Source organism: Fundulus heteroclitus, chromosome 2 (assembly GCF_011125445.2).
Source record: "Fundulus heteroclitus isolate FHET01 chromosome 2, MU-UCD_Fhet_4.1, whole genome shotgun sequence".
NCBI lineage: Eukaryota > Metazoa > Chordata > Actinopteri > Cyprinodontiformes > Fundulidae > Fundulus > Fundulus heteroclitus.
In genome coordinates, this window is record NC_046362.1 from 36,423,525 (window position 1) to 36,446,295 (window position 22,771).

The window sequence follows — 22,771 nt, forward strand, 5'->3', positions numbered from 1 at the left end:
AGGCCAGAAAACAAATACAACCCAGGGCAAAAAAAAAAAAAAAAAAAGAAAAAGAAAAAAGAAAAAGCACTCGACAACACAATAGACTTTCCCACAATGGGCTTCTGAGTCTGGGAAATTAGAAAGTACAATGATGCACGCAGCGCACAATGGCCTAACAAATTGCTCATTTGTGTTTGAAAATACATCTCTTTTTGAGCGCTTCTGTCAGAGGAGCCACACAGTGACAGATTATGTGTAGCTGTCATCCGCTGGGCGAGTTCGGGTTCAAACCAAACGTAACATCGGTTCTTTTTTTTTTTTTATTTGTTTTATTTTAGCAGCTTCAGACGTGGTGGTGAGTGTCGCCGCTTCAGTCCGGAGAGCTGGAATCAACGGGTTTACGACGGGTTCATCGCAGATTTTACAGCATTCTATTTCTTTTTGTTGAATACAGAAAAGAAGTTGAAACATATCAAACAATATGTGTACTCAAAATGATTTAATTTAGCAAATATAATCTTTCAAAGCTAAAAACTTTACTCAGGTTGGAGAGATCCACTCCTGAGGAACTCATGTGGGTTATTATTTGTTTGTGCCTTTCTGGTGCCTGTTTCCAGCGATCATCAAGCACCCCCCCCCCCCCTCCTCTAAGGGAAATTTGGAGTGACCAATTAACCAATTAACAGTCATATTTTCAGACAGCGGAAGCCAGAGTACCCAGAAATGACCGGAGGAGAACATGCAAACTCCATGCAGAAAGATCCCAGGATTCAAACCCAAGACCTTCTTGCTGCAAGGCCACGGTGCCACCCAAAGGAAAAAGACCCAGTAAAGATCCTGGTTGAAAAAGGTAAGAAAGAATTTCCCACAGTAAAACGAGTCCATGTCCTACATTGGTTAAAAGGCCACTCAGAGAGGAAGAAGCCATTTCTCCTAAACTTACATTAAAAAGCCGTAAAACGTGTCTCCAAATGTAAAATCTGTCCTGTTGTCAGATTGTTGAGAGAAACCCAAAATAGTTTGACCCTCGTCGTGCAGTTCAACACCAAATGTTTAGGAAACGGTTGTAAATTTTACTCAACTTATCAAAGATAAGGAAAATAATTATCATTATTCTGACATTTAGCAAATAGAAAGATATTTAACAATCCTAACTGACACAAATCAGTGAAGGTTTTGTCCAGTTTAATATCAGACAGTGTGAAAATAAAGATTATGTGTCTATAATGATCTGGTATCATCTGGTATAAAATCAATGCAACAACTTGGTTATTTAATGGGAATTTATTTTCCTGACCCAAAATGCTTTTTCTTCAGGCTTAAAAGTATGTTTCTAATTAATTCACGTATTTCTCCCCACCTTAAAACTAACATGTTGGTGGTGTCTGATGGACGGACTATGTCAAATACTTTTTTTTTCTATGCTTTTTATTTAAGTTTCTGTTTTAATGTTACTGTTAGACTATAACTATTTTATGGTGTGTTAAGGAACAGGATTTCCCACTTGGCTGAAATGTTATGATATAAAATATGTTTGAAGGAATATTTAATTTCTTAGCTGAGATTGTTCTGATTAAATGCTTTTTTTTGCCTTATAATATGAAATATTGGTTTACATTTAGGATTATTTTCTAAACTGCTTATTTTTCTTGGACAGATACTAGTAATTTGGTGTGAAATATTTTATACTTTGAATGTTTATTTTTAATTTCTTTGGTATCATTGATATTGTTATTATTATTTTATTAACCATTGTATTAATTAAATAAAGGTTTTCCATACACTGTTTGAGATTCATGTCTTTCTTCGATGTCCTAATTGTTTTTATTGTCTTTTTGTGTATTTTTATTGTGTTAAATCCAACTAAACTAAAAACTGCAACTAAACGTGAGCTGCAACTCCTTTAAACATTAAAAAACACGTTTGTTTAGGATTGCCTTTGAATGTTCTAGTTAAACTGTTTTACTGAAATATCAATAGTTCAACTTTGAAGTCCAACTGTTTTTAATATTTGCTTTTAGTTTCCATTTTCCCCATGTTTTCTTTTGTTTCAATTTTGCTACATTTTATTCCAACTTGCTTTTATTCTGTTTTTATTATCTTATGTTTTAATCCTGTAAAGCACTTTGTACTGAAATGTGATATACAAATAAAGTTGCCTTCCCTTGCTATTCTGTACCATCCCAGTGTTTTTTTTTTTTGGGCCGGGGATTCCTCTCTTCCTCACTGTTTGACTGAGAAGCGCGCCACACCCTGGACAGGTCATCGGAGACTCACAACCTCGCAATCACACCAAACCAATTTACCAAACTGGACTTCCTGGATGAAGCAATGATACTCAGGAAGAGTCCACCCATGCACAGGGAGAGCCTGCAAACTACAGATAGAAACACCTGTTAAGTCAACAGTGCAACATCCATGCAGCCTTTTGCCAATAAACATGGACTAAAACCGATGTTTCTAATTCATGTACGTTCATATAACTAACATTTTTGATAAACATTGATGTGTTTTCATGTATTCTCCTGCGTCTAAATACACGTTGTTTGACTTTAAGGTAAAGCTTACTCGTTAAAGTGCAGGACTTCTAATTATCGTCACAGGAAACTTGAGAATAGTATTGAACTTAATTGAGTGAGTATAACTCATCCCACCACTGTTGCAAATGAGCAGTGGAGTAAGTCTCTGAATACGCCTGTAACCCACCTGTTTGTGTTAGACCCATCTGCTGTTTGGAGACTGGAGTCGGTAACAAAGCGTCTGTTCCTGTCATTTTTTTTTTTACCTGCAGTCACCTCATGATCTGACCCTAAAGGCTGACCCGCTTCCGGTCCTTTAAATTACTGAACCAATAAATCACATAGCTCCCCGTGATGAACATGTATAGGTAATTTAAAAATGAGTCATTACCCTGGGAACTCAGAATCCTGACAGTCCTTTTATTTCCCCCTTTTTTTATTCTAATTTCGAGGAGGTAATGTGAACATTATTTTTCTTGTATGGTTGAAGAGGAGGAGGGGTAGGGCTGAATGGGGGGGGGGGGGGGGGGGGAGGGGGGGTTAGGTGAGGGAAGGGGGTGACGTCAGGTCCCATCACGCTGACAGACCTCCTATTGGTCCAGCGGAGGCTTTTAAAAGGTGCAGGCAGCAGCGCACCGGAGGCTTGATCTCTGGCTTCCGGACGCGACGCGGCTCTCCTGCGCTCCATCTCCAGCGCCAGGAGCACCGGAGCGGCGGAGCGGCAGCAGCCAGGTGAGCACGGGGAATCTGACCGACTGTGGGAGGCAGAGCGCGGAAGTGTCGGGGGTTTGTTTGTGGGAGGAAGACAGTGTCAGGCGATACAACATTATGAACTGTTTCACGGTTTTACGCATGAGATTACTTTATACCAAACTGTTTCATTTGGCTTTAGATGGAGGGGAGGACGCAGCACGTAAACGGACCTGCTTCATATCAACAGGTAGGTTAATCCGCATGTTTCCTAATTTCTTAATTTACGTTTTAGAGAAGCAAAAATATTCAGGAAAGAAAAGATGCAAAGCGATGTGTCACAAAAAGTGAATTTCAGCGGAATTTCCGCTCCCAGCGAAGCCCATTGACTCCAACCAGAAGGCGCGCTGATTAACAACAATGGCAGCAGTAATTAGACAGGAAAAAAAAGTTCTTTATGTCGGGTCTCCTGCAGACAGAGCAGCGTGGTCCCCGCGTCGTTCCGGATTGACTTACAGCCAGTTCGGGCTCCCTGAGGTCAAACGACAACAGCTCGATGTCGACTGGTGCTCCTGCGCTGCAGGCTGGTCTCATGAAACGCGGAAAGTGACGCTCCGTAGCTCTTCTTTTTTTTTTTTTTACTACTAACATCAGGAAAGATGGAAATCGGGAGCGGTGAAAATGAATATTTCACTTTTAAAGACTAGTTTCCGTGTGCGCACTCAGAGCATCGCTCGTAATTAATTTGCCCCGTGCTTTGTGCGTTATGGGCGTTGTGGGGGGGGGGGGGGTTCAGCACCGGAGAGACGGACAGATCCACGCATCCGCCCGGCTGCCCCGCGGCAAGGACGCGGAGAGGCGTCCTGACACCGGCTGGTTCCTCCATGGAAGCCTGCAGGACAGGAGCGCACACACAGCTGGAACGTTTCTCTCTCTCTCTCTCTCTCTCTCAAAGCTGATTAAAAGGGGCTTCGGCAGAGCAGTGCATGGTGACAGCATGAAAGGTGTGAAGATGCATCATGCATATTATTCATTTGTGCTCCGGGTGATTCGCCTGTCTCCTTCTGGAAGGGGGTCTGGGGTGGCGGAATGGGAGCTGGACTGCAGCCAGGATGTCATATTTACATACCCTCTCCTCCTCCTTCTCCTCCTCCTCTTCTTCTTCAATACATACACCCACATCTACATGCACCAAATGGTGTGACACAGCACATGCAATCTGTAGCCATGAGAGAAATTCAGTGCTAACAGGTGTTCAAACAGGCCGCTCGGTACATTCTTCCAATTATTGCAATTAAATGCTGCCTGGTTACCACTCCATAATGTGCAACTGCTGCTGTGGAGGAAAGTGCGTTCATGTCTTTATGTGCGTGCGCAAAGAGAAAGGGGGGGATGACACAGACAGACAGAAATAGAGGGAAAACAGCAGGAATGCGCATGAAAGAGTGGGTGCATTTGATGTCGCGATTGTTGCTCTCTGTGGAGGATGGGGAGGAAAAAAAAGCAAAGCATTCTGAATTATATAGTACTGAGTGAACGCCCTCTGCATGCATAACTAATCCTCTCTTTTTTTTTCAAACCCTGAGTCATTATCAGCTTTACCAGATTGTCTACAAACTGGAGGCAACAGTTTGATTTTTATTAAACACATCAGGGAATGAAAAAAAAAAGTGTACAGCATCCATCAGTGTTTGTTTTAGATCAGCTGCTTGTGTGACTGTGTGGCTGCACAAAACAGTGATTGGAGATTAGAGCAGAACAATATATTGAGTCAACGTTGCCGTAACCCAGTGTGCAGTATTGCAACGGCAAAGGTCTCCTTGGATGTAATATTAATTTGACTACTATATTTTAAGTTTTCATGGGAAAGAATATATCTGGCCAGTGGGATGGACCTCCACGGCTTCTGAGGCTGAAGTCTCACACAGACGTATGGAGACATGGTGATGGTGGAAAAAGGGATTTTAATCACAAAGAGACACCACCTGAGGCTCCAAGCCTGTTTGATAATATTGTAATTGGATGTTTTTCTAGTGTGGTAAAGTTCTAATTTATTTTAATATTGTTTTTCTGTTGTTTTTTTGTAGCATTAGTGGCTCATTTTTTTTGCAAAGTAGGCTGACAGGAAAAGGGGGTTTGAGAGGGGGGGGGGGAAGACATGTGGGAGACGACCGCAGACTGGAGTCGAACCCAAGTCCGCTGTGTCGAGAAGCACAGACAGTCCTAATTTATTTTTATTCGTTTTCCGATCCATAGCAATAATCAGCAAATTGTTCAGATCTGGAGCCTCAGGTGGCGTCTCTCTGTCTTCAAATTAGAACGGCACCAAACAATCGACTAGAGATCAGAATTGGATTTCAATTTCCTCTTGATTGAATATTATTAATTCAATTTATCAAAACTAAAAACTTCCACCATTTTTTGGTCTAAAAGCAGCGACCAACAGTTCAGTGGTTCAGGTTGGTGACATTTTTTTCTAATGCAAAACTGAGGAGAATCTTGCAATTCTTTCATTTTTTTAAAAACTATGTAGTACTTACTACCTGAAACTGGAAACCGGTATTAGCTAGGATAAGCCTGATGGTTTCATCCCGACTTTAGATCACATTCTTTTAGATTTTTGGATTAAAACTTATGGAAACTGTAATCAAAACCCAGCTGTAGGTCCTTTTGAGAAGAGGACGGCTCGGGATGTGCTTCAGCAAAAAAAAAAAAAAAATTCTGAGGCTACATATAATGAGGGCTAAACAGAGGAATGACAAGAGGCACAAGAGTCTGATCTGTGTGGTATTTCATCACGAGCGACGAGGGGACATCTTGATTTGATGAGTGATTGAGCTGTCATACTGTAGAGCGAGCAGAGGGCAATCACAGCGGCCGCAGGCTTATCAGGCCGAGGGGGAGAAAGGAAGATAACAGGGTGCCATAAAGCGGGACAGCGCGTGGGGGAGGTGAGGTGGAGGAGGAGGGGTATCGGTGCAGGTGAGAGTAAATGTGTGCCGTATTAAGCAGGGAGATGTTTGTGGCAGCTGTCAGCCTTGTTTGAACAGCAATCACAATCAGCGGAGACAGCAGCCAAGCGTGTGTTTGTGACAGCGTTGGTGGAGGACTCTCCGCCCTGCACCTTCTGCTCCTCCACTCCTTCCTCCTTCTGTTCTCCTCCTCCTCCTCCTCCTCCTCCTCCTCCTCCTCCTCCCGCCTGTTGCTTCCCTTTCTCCAGATGAAGTGACTGACATTGCATCAGTTCCACCACAGTAGAGGCCGGATTGATTTTCCACCGTCTCGAGTCAACTTATTACAGCTTCAGATCTCTTTCAGTCTGACTTCAAAAAGCCTCCTTGTAAAGTCAGGAAAACAAGGTGTCCTCGTTTCTTCTGCCTTGGCCTTAAAAAGCTTTTTCTTCAGTGCTACCCGGAAAGAAAGGAACATGTGCGTCGCTGCTGCAGGGCGAACTGGGATGGCATCGACACGTATTTACATGCATTTCACTGATTCCCTGTAGAGGAAATTTGGTATTTTCAGCTGCAAAACCAAGGGTGCAAAAATTCATTTTTACAATATGATAAAATGGAGCAATTATGCTAAAAACGTGATTAAAATTAATCTATATTTGTTCACATTCAAAGAAAATAAGACAAAAGTGAGATAATGGCAAGGGATCCTGGCTATTGTAAGGAATTATGTGGGTTAGAAGAGAAACATTAAAACAAAATGGTAGAAAATGTTTATTGTTTCAGAATGATTTGTTGCACAGTATTGTGCAACAAATCATTTTACAATTATTTTACTTCTTGCGTGGTTGAACGGAATCAACCCTGCTTAACACGCTAGGCTTTCACTTTCTAAAAAAGGAAAATAAAAAAATCGGAACATTTTAGTTTAAATTTATGTTTTTCTGCTGGGAGGAATGGGCTTTACATTTAAACATAAAGTCTAAAAATTTCTAAGAAAACAGAAAAAAAAACTGGTTTTAAAAGATAACAGCTGATACTCACTATATTAGAACATTTTGAAATGTATGAAAACATAAAAAAACAGAAAACCTACTGAGCTACATGCTTTTTTTTAACCTGGTTGTCGCTCACGTTCATCCAGCTTCATTTATCCGATATTTTTCCCCTCCCCTCATCTACTCAGAGAGAAAGCTAAATCCATTGTTTAATGTGGCCTTTTCATTTGCTCGGGGGAAGTAGACAGGAACAGATGAAAGAAAAGGAGCTGGCTGAGGAAGAGAGACAAAACGAAAAATGATCAGGATTGATTGAAAAAGCAGGAGTCTTAAATAAATGAGCATGTCTGACTTAGTGGCGCTGCATAAACACAATCTAAAACATGTTACAGATTTGTTTTATTCCTAAATCAAATCATGCTGCCGTAATTTCCCTGATTATTGCCTTTAAGAGGATTCAACTGGGGATTTTGTTTTGGTCTGAGAGGTCAGACAAAATCATTTGCATCCCTTTTCTGTCTGTTTCTGAATGTTTTACAAATATGTGTCAAATATATAGTAAATTAAATACATAAACTATTAACTAGCTTTGCAGTAAAACAAAACAATAAATAAAGTCAGTAAATGATGATATCACAGGAAAGGCCTTGGCAGCACACAATTAGTTTGGTGTGCAACGATGAATGTACCAGTTTTCACCACTTATTCAAACGGTGATGGATGGATGGATGGATGGATGGATGGATGGATGGATGGATGGATGGATGGATGGATGGATGGATGGATGGATGGATGGATGGATGGGTAGGTGATTTCTCTCAAAAGGCAGAGACAAATGCATGTGATCCAGCATATATTCATAAATAAATAGTTTTAAACATTAGCTAACAAGCATAAAGATCCACAAAAGCGAGTTTGTAGCCAAATGAGTTTTGGGCACATTTACCTTTCAAACAAGTTTAGAAAGTTAATTCTGTTTATAATTCTATTTCTTTAGAATTTACATATCCTAATCTTCATAAGCAAGGTAACGTACCCCTTTTAGCTATTAGCATGTTAGCCAGCAGGCCAACTTGTTTATAAAAATGCTACTTAGTGGACAAAACACTTCTGTATATTTTTAAAAGTCTTATGACAATAATCTCACACAAAAATATTTTTTGTCTGCTTTGCGGTCATAACTAGTGTTGCTAAGCTGTATTAATGTAATTATTATAATTAGTATTTTAGCATCTGAATAGGTTATTTAAGAAAACAGTAAAATCATAAGCATTAAGGACAAATTCTTCTGGTAAATTTCTTACAATCAACATATTAGCTCATTACTAAAGTCCATCTGTTTAGTTTTTGTGGTAACTGGAAATTACACAGTTTGTTAGGAGGGAACATAAAAAATAGTTCATAGTTTGTTACCTTGGTTTAGGAGACCATATTGACAGATTTGCTATTAACTCACCATCTCGGTTTCATAGACAAATGTTGTTGTGTTTGTACAAAAACAACAACATTTAGGTAGTTATTTGTAGAAAATTCCCTTTTTGTCCACACAACTGCTTACCTACTAACCTGGCAGTATCATGGCAGCTTATGATATTTGATTATCAGTATTTTTTGTCATGATTTAAGAAGATACTATAAATAACCCTGAAACTTGGCATTAAATAGCCGGATTCATTAATTTGTACCGATCATTAATTACACCCAATTCCCGCTGATCCTGGTTTGGACCAATGGTTTCAAATTACTGTGATCAAACCAACATAGCTCCAAATTACTTTTTTGTTTTTCTTCGTTGACCGTTTCTCTTGTCCAGTTTTGGCAATGACACGTTTTGTTTTAAAAGATTTTTTTAGCACTAGTTGCCTTTACCAAATAGAAATTTAGGTGATTAATTTCAAAGTATAATCCAGTTCACACAGACCCTTTGTCAATGACTCTTAAGAAATCCATTCAGCAGGTGAAGCTAAACTGAGCCAATCAATTGCAAATCCTGATGAACAATTATACCAAACCAAGAGAATGGACAGAAAAGCTGTGTGAAGGTTTTCTCAATCCAAGGGCTCACATTTTTAAGGCCTTTATTTTTACTTTTCATCCTGCCACCAAGCAGACCATGTATTGTACATAATTGCTGGAAAGAAATAGGCAGAAAATAATCTTTTTCCTCTAACATAATCAAAACTTGGTTTATCATAACTGAAAATCTTAAACTTCGACACTACTTTGAACTATCGTCATTAAAATGAAGACATCGAAACTTTGAAATTCATAGTCATCTGACTCCCATTAAAAGTGTATTTTTTTTTTTTTTTAGATTAGCTTGTCACACTGGATGTAATGATCTTTTCCGAAGAAATGCCAATTACTTCTGTGTCTTCACTTTTTGTAGCTGTTCATTAATTAGAACATCTGGAATTCAATCATAAAATCAAGCAGACATGTGAAGCCTCGCAGTAAGCGGCTTCACAAGTTTCTCCCAACAGAGACACACAACTGAAATCCCATGAATCACAACGTTTGCAGATTATATCTCTATACTACGCTGAAAATGAATACATTAATTAAATCCTGGACTGACAGATGGTCCAACGTCCTACTTGTGACGAGTGGAAAGCAAACAGCAGTGACAGCAAATGACTTATTGGGCAGAGTAGTCGTCTTGCAATAGGAAGGTTGTGGGTTTGATTCCAGCTCACATTTCAATGTACCCATTGGCAAGGCGCTCAAACCCAAATTACCTACCAATCGGTGTATTGGATTCGGTAAATGTAACACGCTTTGAGAGCGGTCAGTATGACTGGAAAAGTGCTCTATAAATCTGGTCCATTTGCCATTTAATGGTGAATGGTGCAAAAATGAGACTGGAGAGACTAAATAGACTAACGAGCAGAAGTCTGTTTGCACTTTATCTCATTTGAGCGACTGCCTGATGAGCTCAAACTGTGCAGGACCGATTTCTGCTCACACAGATCGACCCGGATGGCTCTCTCCTGACCCCCTTCCCCTTGTCTGGTTTTCCACATGATCGTCAATTTGTCAGCCGCTGATGCTCTCCTTTTTTTTTATTTTTTTTTTTCCCTCCGCGCTGAGAAAGATGTGATGCAAATGTCTTAAAAGGGAGCAAAAAAAGGCCCTGCTGTACAGCTCCTCATTACATGCAGGTTGAGTCATGATTGGCTTGTGGAATAAAAGACATCGCTGTGTGCTCACAGACAAAGTATAACATCTATATTGTCAAGCTGCCTCTGCGCAGCGATAAGAAAGGATTCATTTCAATGACATTCACAAGGGATTACCAACACTAATAAAAACACCGATTAAAACAAATGATTAACTTTAAGTGTGGGGAGTAGATGTGCTTGATTTGCACAGCTAATTTGGTCTATTATTGTGTTGCAACATATAAACTGAATGTTTTATTTCATAGTTTGTGGATTCCTAAATATAGGAGAATAATAGCAGCATGTTTAATTTTAACACCAGAATTACCTGACTGATTTATTATATTTATTGGAGAGACTCGTAGCTAGTAAATCTAAAATAGTTTCCCAGAATGTCACTGAATTATTCTGATAATAACCAGACTTCAATCTTCATTTATCCATACACTAATAAAAAAAAAGCACATTTATTTATAGTTTTATTTGTGCAGAGATGCCTGTGTGCTGCATCTCCATGCATGAAATTAACCCAAGACAAACAACTGAGACATAATTTCCATTTCAATGCTTCAGACCTGCACAGTGCACCTGAAGCACAAACGCACAACTTAGAGAGAAGAACAGCCCTTACAGTGCTGCATGTCTTAATTGGTTACCGTTCACATCCCAGTGCCACAGAGAGGAGTCTAAAAGAGAAAGCTCACAGAGCAGCACGCATCATTGTTCCTGTTTGATTGCATTTCAATGCTCACATTTCTATCCCGCTTTTCAGGCTGTAGAAAATCTAACAGCTCCCACAATTATGTATTTCTGCGCGCAGACTCGTTCGTCTATTTCTGTGTGAATGACTGCTGCAGCTAACTATTCACGTTCCTCTCCAAGGTCGGCGCACGGCTCCTCGTCCACCTGCACGCTGTGAGTAACTGTTAGCATGTCGGCCATCTGCCGCCTCGTCTTCCCTCTCCACACGTTGCATTGTCAAGTGCAAGAAGTCACCCCAAGTGTGCGTTTATTTTATTTTTTTTCTGAATGTGAGACCTTCCACTGCACGTTTCTTCAAGCCTGTTACGATTCTGCATGCAGGTGTGAAACCTGGCATGCCCCGGGTGCTTCATTAGACGCACGACTTCAACTGGTTTGTGTGATTTTCTTCCTTCTTTTTCTTTTTTTTTTATGTTTGCTGTCTCTAAAGTGTGCGTGTGTGCGTGTGCCCATACATGTGTGTTTATAATCCAAGGCCATTCAATAGCGCCACATGGATCCATCCCATATCCCGGTCGCCATGGTTACCGGGGCCACTTATCACAGAGGGTCCGGGCAGATCAAACAGGTGTGCATCTCTGCTCGACAACTGTTGCTAGGAACCTTTGTTGCGCAAAGCGCACAGGTGCTTGTCGCCGCCGGTGAAAACCAGCAGGAGCGCACAAACATTGTGTTGATGTCCCAGTCTGAGCTGGTGTGTGGGTTTGAGAGCGTGGTTTTGTCCCCCGTTGCCTTTGTTCGGAACAGTTTGGCTTCTTCTGAGAAGATTTTTTTATTTTTATATATATCATGTCACTTTGTGGGTCATCACTTCAGGTCATGTTGTCGGCGAAGGGTTAAAAAAACGTTAATGTTGACAGGGTTAAGGGTAAAGCATCAGACAGTAACCTCTGCTTTTATTCTTTTAAACTAAAAATCAGCAATATGATTTTTATAAATGCATTATGGTGACATTTAAAAAAAATAGCATGTAACACAAACTTAAAAAATTCAAATGCTGCTATTTGTCGCTTTTATTCAACAGATCAAACAAATCAAAATACTGCAAATAAACAACTACATATTTAGTTACAGCCACCACAGTTTGGTACGACTAAATTTAAATGTGTAGTTTTATATTTAAAAAAAATATTCAAACGCAAAACAGCAAAGTTAGCAAAACTAGGAATTGTAAAACTTGCTGCATGAGTCCTTTAGCTATCAATGTTTGTCCTGCATTTGCTTAATTTTCTTGTAACTAGAATAACTTACATGCATGTTGATGCTCCAGTATTTTAACAATTCTGTTGCACCCCATAAATTGTTAGCTTCATACATGTCGACAACATGATTTCACAGCGGTTTGTTATAACGAAATCTCCAACAACTGATGATCTACCTATTTATTATCTTTTTCCTGTTTGTGATTCAGAATGGGTCGGGGGGGTGGAAGGGTCGACCATGTTGTATTTGTTTGGTCATGTGACAGTAATGGGGATGCAAGGCAGGATTGTGGGTTGTTTAACTCAAACAGAGAAGAAACGTCAGCGTCACCTTTTCAACGTTGTATGGCTATTGAATAGCAATATAATCACTGGAGATCAATAACGACCCAAGTTATCATATCAGTGCAACCCTATTCAAAATCAAAACGCAGCAAATAAACATATTCTGATCACATATTAAATCACAGGCACTACAGGCCCTAAAACGAAAGAAACGGATAATAAAATCTGCACATTTTGGACCAAGAATTGATAAATCCTAAGTAAATAGTACTTAAGTACTAAGTACTTAGTACTAGTAAATAAATTACTCCAGACTTTTTGAATTGAGAAAGCTTCCTGAAGAGGAAGCAAATCGTCTTCAACTACAGAAAAAAAGTCCAGTTGCTTTGTTTTTTACTTTTTTTTTTTTTGGAATGACCATGACCTGGATGACTGAGAATCTTCACCAGCAAGAATTGATAAAATGCAAAAGGAGTAAAACTAGCAAACAATTAGTCCTTCAGCAAATGTATTTTTCTTGCTGTTTTTCAATTATTTGTAATTGAATGAAATTGTTATGCCCCGATATTTTACTAACCAACTTCTAAAAGAAGTAACGCTGTGTGTACATTTCTTCATGGAAAAATGGATCTGCTCTTTGTGATTTTGAATAAAGTCAGGGATCTTCCAAAAATTAAAATACAGCAAACCAACTGGCATGTGATTAATTTCTGGCCCTACCCTGGATATTAACCTAGGTCCTTCCTACTCCACCCTTTTTTCCAATAAAAGCAAAAATGTGGGTGGAGTCTCCCGAGTGGAGCTGACCAATCAGAGTAGATTGCATTTAGCGACAGCTGAATGGTGTAGCCTTTGATTGACTCATAATAAATAGCAAATATCACTCCATTTATTGTGTCATTAAAAGGTTAATTAGTTCCTTTCGCCTGAAATATTGCATACATTAAAACCCAACTCACCACATATGGCTGACTTTTCTCATTAGAAAACCATAAAAATAATTATAATAGGAGACCTTGTTCTTTTTGTCTACTTAAAAACGTTAACTTTAATAATAAACTTTCATTAGAAACAGCAACTCTTACAGGTTACAGTACGTGGCTGTCTCTCTAGAGATGTTTTTTTTTTTTTTAAAGCGGAGGAGTTCTGGTAATTTTGTAAACAAAATTTTACATAAAAAGAAAATCAAACCAAATTTAAACTTCAAGCAAAAAATAAATAAAAATAATGTGAATTTAAATTCAATGGGATGTATTTAAGCAAAAATCAAATAACTACTTGTGCTTGTTTCTCATTACTCGTCTCTGAGGAGAACATCCAGTTGCCTAAACCCATGCACAGACTCCTAAAGCATCACACAATCATATTTTGTTAGTAGCTTATCTTTGCATAAGTTTATGTTTCAATACAAGATGTGGAAAAAATTGTGTGTGTGGTTTTAACTTTTAAATTCAAGGTTAGGAGAAGACATGTTCAACCAAAGGAAAAAGGGAAATAATGGCACAAAGCGGGCAGAGGGTAAATTACAGGAAAAAGGATTGGGAGGAAAGTGCTTGAGGCTTGGTCAGAGAGAAAGCAAAGAAAAGGACCGTGTCAAATCCAGTGAGGGTCCCTTGATGTGCAGACCCTGCCAAGTGCACCTCTACTCCCACCCTCCCTCCTTTTTTGCTCACCTTGCCTTTTCTTGTGACGGTGTCGTCGGCCTCGCCACTCTCACCCTTTCACCTCGCACTGCGCTCTTTCCTTTCCGGCTCCTCTCCTCAACCCCCAAAAGCAGCACCTGCGCGCCTATTTATCTCCTCGCTCATCCCTCCGTCCTCCAGTGCCCACTTTAACTATGCATCCTCGCCAGGCACCCTGCTGTTGATAACCCCCCCACCCCCACCCTTCCCCACTATCTAATAAACCTGAAAGGACAAACATAAGCCCCCCCTAAAATTGCCTGCAAAATCTCCTCTCCCTCGGCGTTAATATACAGCTCATATGTTATGAGTAAAGCTACGCCTGACATTAAAACATATCTCCTTAGCATTCTCACATTTTCCTTTTTTGATTCTCTCACAGTTTTCTGTCCACGCGGCTTCCTCTGATGATATTTACAGGATAATTAATATTGACAGGAAGCACTTGGGCTTGCTCAGTGAGCTGTCCACTTTACAAGTATCCACACAAATCCATATTGACAAGTGGGTTCCAGCCAGAGCTGCGCTCCACCTGTTTTTGAGTTTATTTCTGTGTAAACAATTACTGCAAGCTGACAGGATTTAAACTAGCCTCAGGTGCATTTACACCTGCAGTTGATCTGATTTTGCTTCATTTAATTAAGATGATTTGCGGCTGAGTGTTGGTGCCAGAGGCATAAGGGAGTCTGAGGTGAAGTAAGGAGCTAAATGATTTTTTTTAATATAAAACATTTCTCCCTGAGCAGCTTGTTTCCTATATGCGTTTCACCTTCCCCATATGTCGCTCATTTCAGCTTTAATCCCAGAATAACACCTTCCATTCCTCTCGCTCTCGCTCCCTTCTTTCTCTCTTCTTCCTTACACCTTTCTTACACCATATCCCTCACCTCTCCTGTCTCAACAAGGCAACCCCTCCTCCACTTCCTCCTACCTCCTCCTCTCCCTGTTTCTCCTCTGTTCTTTCCTCTTGCGGTCCTTTCCATAACCCAATAACCCAGACTCTTAAGAGCTCCTCTCACCTCTCCACCTCGCTGCTCTTCCTGCATCCACTGCCTGCCCACCGCCTCCTTGTCTCTGGCTGTTTCTTCCCCTGCGGCGAGCCCTCAACTACGGCTGCCATGTGCAGGATGCTCCCTCGGTGAGAGGTCAGTGGTCTGGCTGTTTTTCTCTGTTCTTCCCCTTAGCATTCACCACGCCATGACTGCAGTTCACACAGGGCCCTCTTATGCAGGCTGCCAAAGGGTTAAATATGGAATCACATGCCCAGTATTTTTATACATTCTTTAAAACGCTGACATTGTTTCAGTCTATTCTCAACCACACATTGAGAAAAATGAAGTCAATTTAATCAGATTGAACTATTCCAATTCAGTTACATCCATTCTAATTGATCCTGTTAATCAAACAATGCAGCCAAGTGGAGTATATTATTCAGATTGGTTCAAATGTTTTCTACATAAGGAAACCAAGCAGACTGCATCATCGAGTCATTGACTTGCAGCATTCGCTCCTCCTGAAAGAGTGCAAAGTGACAGTGGACTGTTGCTTGCGTCGAGTCGTTGACCTTGCAGCAATCCTTCATAACGAACAAGCATGTAGCGACAGTGGAGAGAAAAACACCCCTTTAATGGGAAGAAACCTGCAGCAGATCCAGGCTCCATCTGCCACGACAGACCGGGGGTTTGAGAAGACAGAGCAGAGACACAAAATCGCAGATCTAAATTGTAAATAGACTGAATAGCACTCTCAAGTGTGCACAGTACACATTTAAACATTTTTACTCTACATAGGCAAGTGTTGATACGAACGTACTAGTGATAATACTTCTAGTTCACCATAATGAATGAAAAAAGAACATTTCCAGGGTTTTGTTTGACTTTAAATGTTGAAATAGAGCAATCGGATCTCTGATGTATGTAAATAACTCAATCGGATTAACTTCAGGTGTAAACATTGCAAATCGGTTATCTGCCTTACCTCTCTGTTATTTTTCTTAATAATGGGTGAAGCCTCAGATTTAAGTCTTGTTACATTTTACTGCTAAAACCACATAGCGGTGGTGTTATTGCTTTCGCTACTCAAAATTAACAAACTAACTGCAGCGCTGCCAAAAGTTAATTCAGTTACTACCCCTATTCATTTCTGAAATAAACTTCATGAGACATTATGGTATTTTGTCCACTTTATATCATGTTTTAAAAGAAGAGAGATGACCAAGGTAAATTATTTGCTGAATAAGCTACCAGAAAACAACTAAACTATTACAGATTTATTGAGAAAACCATGTGTAAAATCTAAATATTATGCAATGTAAACTAGGGATGCACAAATATGAACATTTTGGTTTAATATTAATGTTGATTTTATGGGGGAAAAACACTATTTATTGATATTAAACATATTTTATATAGTTTCCTGCCCTGATAACGCGACCACACCGCTGACATGACTTCTCCGCTTCAGTCTAACACATTAAAAATTAGCTACATCAATGCTAACAGACATAGCGTAGCTCAATAGCGTCAGACTTTCTGAAAGTTTTCTTGGAGTTCACAAAGCTTTGTAGCAAATCTTCATACTTTAATGTGAAATAAATACCAAGAAGCAGAAGCATTTTATAGTGGAAAAGCTAGCATATTCCATATGACTCATACAAATAGTTTTTCAGCCATCTGTTAAGCTCTCAGGTCCCAAGGAAAGAATACAAATGTATTTAAGTAAGCTGTAAATAGAGTATATAATCTATAATTTTAGTTAGAACCAAGACAGAACATATAGGCTTGAAATGATGAACATAGTTAAAATACTTGTAGTACAAATCTATTTAAAATGAAAATTTAAAAAGCTAGCTGTGATAGAGGAGCACCAGGCTAGAAAGATGATGAAATGTTTCCCACTTTTTCTTTCTTTCTTTTTTTTTTTTACATATTACTGAATTTTGATCATTTTTTTTTTTTTTAGAAATGCTCTGTTATATTTTTATCAGTTTCACCATTAATGGAGACACCAGTTAGGTCTAATATTGCTAGCTAGCTTAGCCTAACTTAGCATCTTTACACCACTTAGTAAAATCTTTGGCATTCAGGGCAAGTTCTGAATAACTATCTTTAATTTGACAATAAATAGGCTTTAGAAACAGCATTTATTGTGAAATAAATGCCAAATGTTAGCTGTTCAAGTCTACAATTTAGTCTTTACTTGTCTGGTTCATTTGGTTTGGGTTCAAGAAAACTTTAAATATTTTATCTAAAACTAAGCTTTTGTATGATTTTACATATTACCTTGTGCTATAGTGAGCTCATGAAGGATTATTGGGATTTTTTTCTACAATTTTATGTATTTTATGCAATGGCTACTCAAACCTTTTAACTCTGAGATTATTAGTGATAAACTGATGCATTGATTTCTATATACGCTTATCTTTTTCCAGGAAAGGTGTTTTTGTTTGGGAGTAAAACAATACCAGCTTGGAGAAACATTGTCATGCTGACAAGAATGCAGGATTTTTATCTGAGACCTAAAGTTTCTGTTCCGTATGGTGATGGTAATTTTCTACCTAATTTTAGATCTAGCTTGGTTCTATTATTGAGTTGGGTAGAATCTAAATTGACACTTTTTTATTCTGAAGAAAATAAATGCTTCTATTGTTTTTGTTAAAATTGAATAGTCATTATGCTATAAAAATAACTATACTGGAGTTGCCAAATACCTTGAAAATATAATTATGACTTCTGCAATGAGAGGAAATTTATTATACAGGTCAAGGTAATTGTAAACCAATTTCCCCCTCGCCGTTTTCACTTTTAAATAGAATATAGTGACATGTGCAAAGAGAAACGCTAATAATGCAGAATCTATTAATTTGCCCCTCGTTTGTTTAAATCTACTTAAGCTAAAGTAATTTCCAATGAAAATCATTTTCAGAATTGCAAATCATAATGTATGCTGGTGGCCAGAGGACGGAGAAATCTGTTCTGTCACAGGGCGAATAATGAAAATGTGTCATCTTGGACGAGGACGGCAGACGAACGCCACTCTTCAGTGAATTCCATTTTCTAATTCTCTGACAGACGCAGAGGGGGAGCTGAGCACATGTACCTCCCCCTCACATACACCAATTACTGCAATGAGCAAATGAAAGGCTGTGTCCCATCAGGGCCGCCGTAGGGGGTAGCGAGGGAAGGGGGGAGTTATACATAATTGCCCCCCCCCCATACACACACACACACACCTCCACGGTACACACAGACACACATGCACATACATTATCAACAATCATCATCTGCTGCCTGCCTCGTTGATAATCCCACAGTTGTCTCTTCAGCCTTACAGCAGATTGGCTCTCCCCGCTCACAGCCATGCTCCTTGTTTTTTTTTTTTTTTGTATTTTTCTGTCTCCATGTCTTGTCTACATTGCTCCATCATGCCATTTTACCCCCCCCCCCCTTCCTCCTCATTAACTGTATGTGTTCTTTGTGACATTTTCCCCATTCTTGCTTTAACAGCAATCCAAGTATTGTTTGTAAAGATAGTCTGTTGTGTCTATCTTTACTATTTGCAGCTTCACTGAAGTGCAGATTAAAGGGAACAACTGAAAGGCTCTTAATAGCTGTTGCCGTATGTTTTAGGCCACACTTTCAGGTTGGGATTTGTATGCAGATCCTTCAACTTCAGCTCTAGGTTGCAAGTGTCTTTCTGCAAAGCCCAAATTTCCCACTTAAGTGTAAACGTGAGAGCTGCGAGGCCCACCTGACTGCACGCTCGGCTGCAGAGCGGTGTCTCTGCAGGCTAATTGAAGTCAACCACAGGGTACTGCTAATGATCAGCCTACTGCAACCCCTCGTTGGCCTCTCGCGTCTCTGTCTGCGGCCCTGCCTGGCATTTAGAGACCACTCGAGCATCCAGGGGGGAGAAAAAAATGAGAGAAAAAGCCAAACGAGACAGTATAGGTGTCTGTTGTGCAGGACAAGTGACCCAGGTGATGAAATGACCGCCACGCTGTGCAGGAAGTGGCCACGTCCGGCTCTGCTCACTTCCGCTCAGTGGTCATTATCCGTGGTCCCCCTCCCCGCTGCTCCAGATTCACTAACGCAAAATCAATACGAGTGGGAGGTGGGAGGACAGGAACTCTGGGTGAGGTGAGAGGATGAAACGAGGGGAGGAGAGAAAACAGAGAACAAAAGGAAAGAAGAAGAAAGGGTGCGTAAAGACGAGGATAGAAAAAAGGAAGATAGAGGAGCAGAGGCAGCATCTCAAAATCAGGGTTCATCACCAGATCGAATGAAACTACGGTTTTATTTAGTAAATGGTACAGAAAAAAAACTGAGATGTAAAACAAAACTCACAGAGCAAATATGTTTTTCCATTAAACAAAAGAGATTTGGATATATAAGAACATGCATATGTAAGCAAAAATAACAAACAAAAACTACCTAAATGCACATGTTTCAACATCTGGGCAAACAGGATGCAACAATTAAAAAGGGTGCAGATTTTTTCCATATTAGGCACACAAAATATGATTAAAACCACAGACAAATAACTGATGATGAGACAAATACTCTAAAAGAGGAGACGAGCCTTTAATTCATTGCATGCAAGGCCAGTTACTGCCTCATTAGAACACAACTTAAATTGATGATTACACATACGTAGTAAGTAAAGCAAGTAGTAGTGAAACACAAAAAACACAATAAAAAGAACATATATATATATATATATATATATATATATATATATATATATATATATATATATATATATATATATATATATATATATATATATTCTTTTTAACTGTTATTTAAAACCCTTTGAGATTAAGACCTCCTTCATAAGGGTGATCTGGCCAAGAAGGGCAGCAGAACACGTCATTGTGGACTAAAGCAAACAAAACTAATGAAGATGAACAAACGTTAAAAACTGAAAATGTGAAGCATTTGACAATGTAAAATGCAAGAGTCATAACTGCAGTAAAGACATTGAAATGTGTAACACAGCTGTGATAAAACTGGATAAATTGTAACATCCTTAAATTGGGATAAAGTATAGTTATCCAAATTGTGCTTTTTGTGTATTTGTGCAGAAAAAGGTTCTGTTCGAGAATACGGAGATCTGTGCAAAGACCAACGGGAATGTAAACGGATTATGGGGTTTGTTGGGAGGAGATCTGGTTGTACAGACTCACAGCTGCTGGGAGGGAAAGCTCTGTCGCTCTTTTGTGCATTTCAGTATAATAACAAAGGCACAGAGACTTCAAACAAATTTTCAGGATTTCTGCAATTAAATCAACAATAAACTGAGGTGAAGATCTGGAGGCGAACAATATCCAAAGATTTACACAGACCTTAAACCTGAAGAGGCCCTCCAACGGTGCAGCAAATGCTACAAAATCCATTCAGCGGAGCTTTTTACTGATGCTTCATCCAATCAGAGCCGGCCGTGGTATTTAACTGCTGCAGGAGATGACCCCTTTCTCGGTCAACCGGAGCCCATTTCTGCCACGCCTGCCCTCCTGGCATTTAGGTTTATGAGTCCAGCCCTTACCGTTCGCATCTAATGAGCTTTAAGGGTCGAGCAAAATGTTCTGGAGGTTACAGAAAACTGGTTTCCTGGTAGTCCGGGGATGTTTTGCTACACGAAATGCTGCGTTTTTGTTACATGAGAAACGAGACCGTGATAAATCATCTCAATCAGTCCACAGGAAGAAGAAAATTGTGGGGGCAAAGCCTCCATCGTGCGTGTCACACAGGATGTTCGCCCAAATTCAGCAACGCCTGTGGAGTAGACCTAAAGCAGAAGATCTCTGTGGTAAATCCCAGCGGAGGCCGCGTCCACTCCGTGGGTCTGAGGATTTAATTTGCGCGTTCTTCTGCTGCATCTGCGCGCAGCACGACTTCACTTTTAAAAACGCCGTGCACAGCCGCCACGGCTTTGTCACCTCATTAGGGGCCTCGTCCATATGAAGTGGCAGCATGAATTAAAACCACTGGAGAAGCGCTCTTTATGTATGTCATTAACATTAAATCTGAAGGCATTTGAATTCATCATCGTGAGCAAATAGTTAATGATTAAATTAGCTTAGTATACATGTTAAGGGAAATAATTCATATCAGATATGGAATATGATAAAAGGCTCCTTTTTTTTTTTTTGCTTCCACCCACTCGGCTGTGCAAGAATTAAATTTCTTCAACAGGCCTTGACAACCTAATTGAACATTAGTCTAATATAGAGCATTACCAGAAGAGAAATGAAAGCCTGCTGTCCTTGAACACTCACAGCTTCATTGTGAACCCTACTGCCTGGTCCCGGTTATTTCTCTCCCCGGCTCCGGAGTAAAAGGCCCTTCCTTCCCGAGTGGAGAGCATAATTTCACCCTCTCTAATGACATCCAACTATTCAGCAAGCTACCCGTAATTGTTGGACCAGAGCTGGGAGAATAATAGTCCCAAACTCTCACCCTCCAAGCTTTTCTCCTGGAGCACACGCGGTGACCCGAGTCCTCCAGAAAGATGGAGATAACCAGAACCAGTAAGTTCTTGGAGCCACGGGGAGCCCATTATTTCCTAATCTGCTTCTTCTTTTTTTTTTTTTTTTTTAAGTGAAAATTAGAAGCAGGCTGGACGTGGAGCTAATTTCTAATGTGTCATTCTGCATGTCTGCAAGTGTATTGGTGGGCTTAACCAGGCTGCATGCCCCCGTGAGGCAATCGCCAATGTTCTTGGGCTAACACGTGTAACTCAGTGGCTCACGCTGGATGCTAATGAGCAGCGAGAAGGGAGGGAAAGGAGAGCAGCACCGGCCTAATGAACTCGTAGCTCGCCGTGTGCTGTCACTCTCCTGCTCAGCTCTGTGACCTGGACAATGCGAGCGCATTGTTGCTGCGGCTTTGTGCGTGCCAGCCCAGGCAGCCGGCGCCCCCGTGGACAATCAATGGCTCCCTGTAACTTAAACTTGGCAGAGGTTTCGGGGCCAGCATAGGCAGCTGTCATTCTGAGCATTGTTGGCTCTTGACAGGAGCCGCTGACGAGGCCATTGAAAAGAGGCTAGAGGCAGAAAACTAGACACGGCGCGGCGCAAAGTGGCGGCTGCGTGAGTTCAGCCCGAGACAATCGAGATTTGTATCTTAGCGTGAAGACACCGAGGAAAAGGTCAAAAACAAAGCAGGAAAACACGGTTAAATATTCCACCTATCTGACAGGAGGAGGTGACGGGTCGTGTTGTAGAACATGAAAACCAATGCACCAAACCAATGAGCTGCGATGTGACTCAAGTGAATAATTTGCACATTTTTTATAAAAAGAAACATTTTTACAAACAAAGATATTTTTGTGCAGATTGTAAAACAGCTCAAAAGTTAAAAATGAGGATGAATTAATGAAACTAACTAGTTCAGGTGCTTAAGTTTGTAAAATTCACAGATTGTGGAAAATGGTAACCAGGCTTTTATAAATAAAACCAACTCAGTTTGGATCTTCTTCTCTGGTAAACTAAGACATTTGATGTCATCAGCCACTTTCAATACCTAAAACTTTTTAT

General features: G+C 40.1%; 1 long non-coding RNA gene across 2 annotated transcripts in view; it reads left to right on the top strand.

Moving 5' to 3' along the window:
- The first annotated feature begins 3,141 nt into the window (after positions 1 to 3,141).
- LOC118557171 overlaps positions 3,142 to 22,771 on the top strand; it is a 28,190-nt gene continuing 8,560 nt past the window's right edge. The window contains exons 1-3 of one of the 2 annotated variants that reach the window (XR_004927674.1): positions 3,142 to 3,233; positions 3,394 to 3,441; positions 11,184 to 11,216. This is a non-coding gene — a long non-coding RNA (uncharacterized LOC118557171). Of the gene's footprint in view, positions 3,234 to 3,393; positions 3,442 to 11,183; positions 12,887 to 22,771 lie in introns of those variants that run through there. The other variant, XR_004927673.1, reaches the window with a different exon arrangement.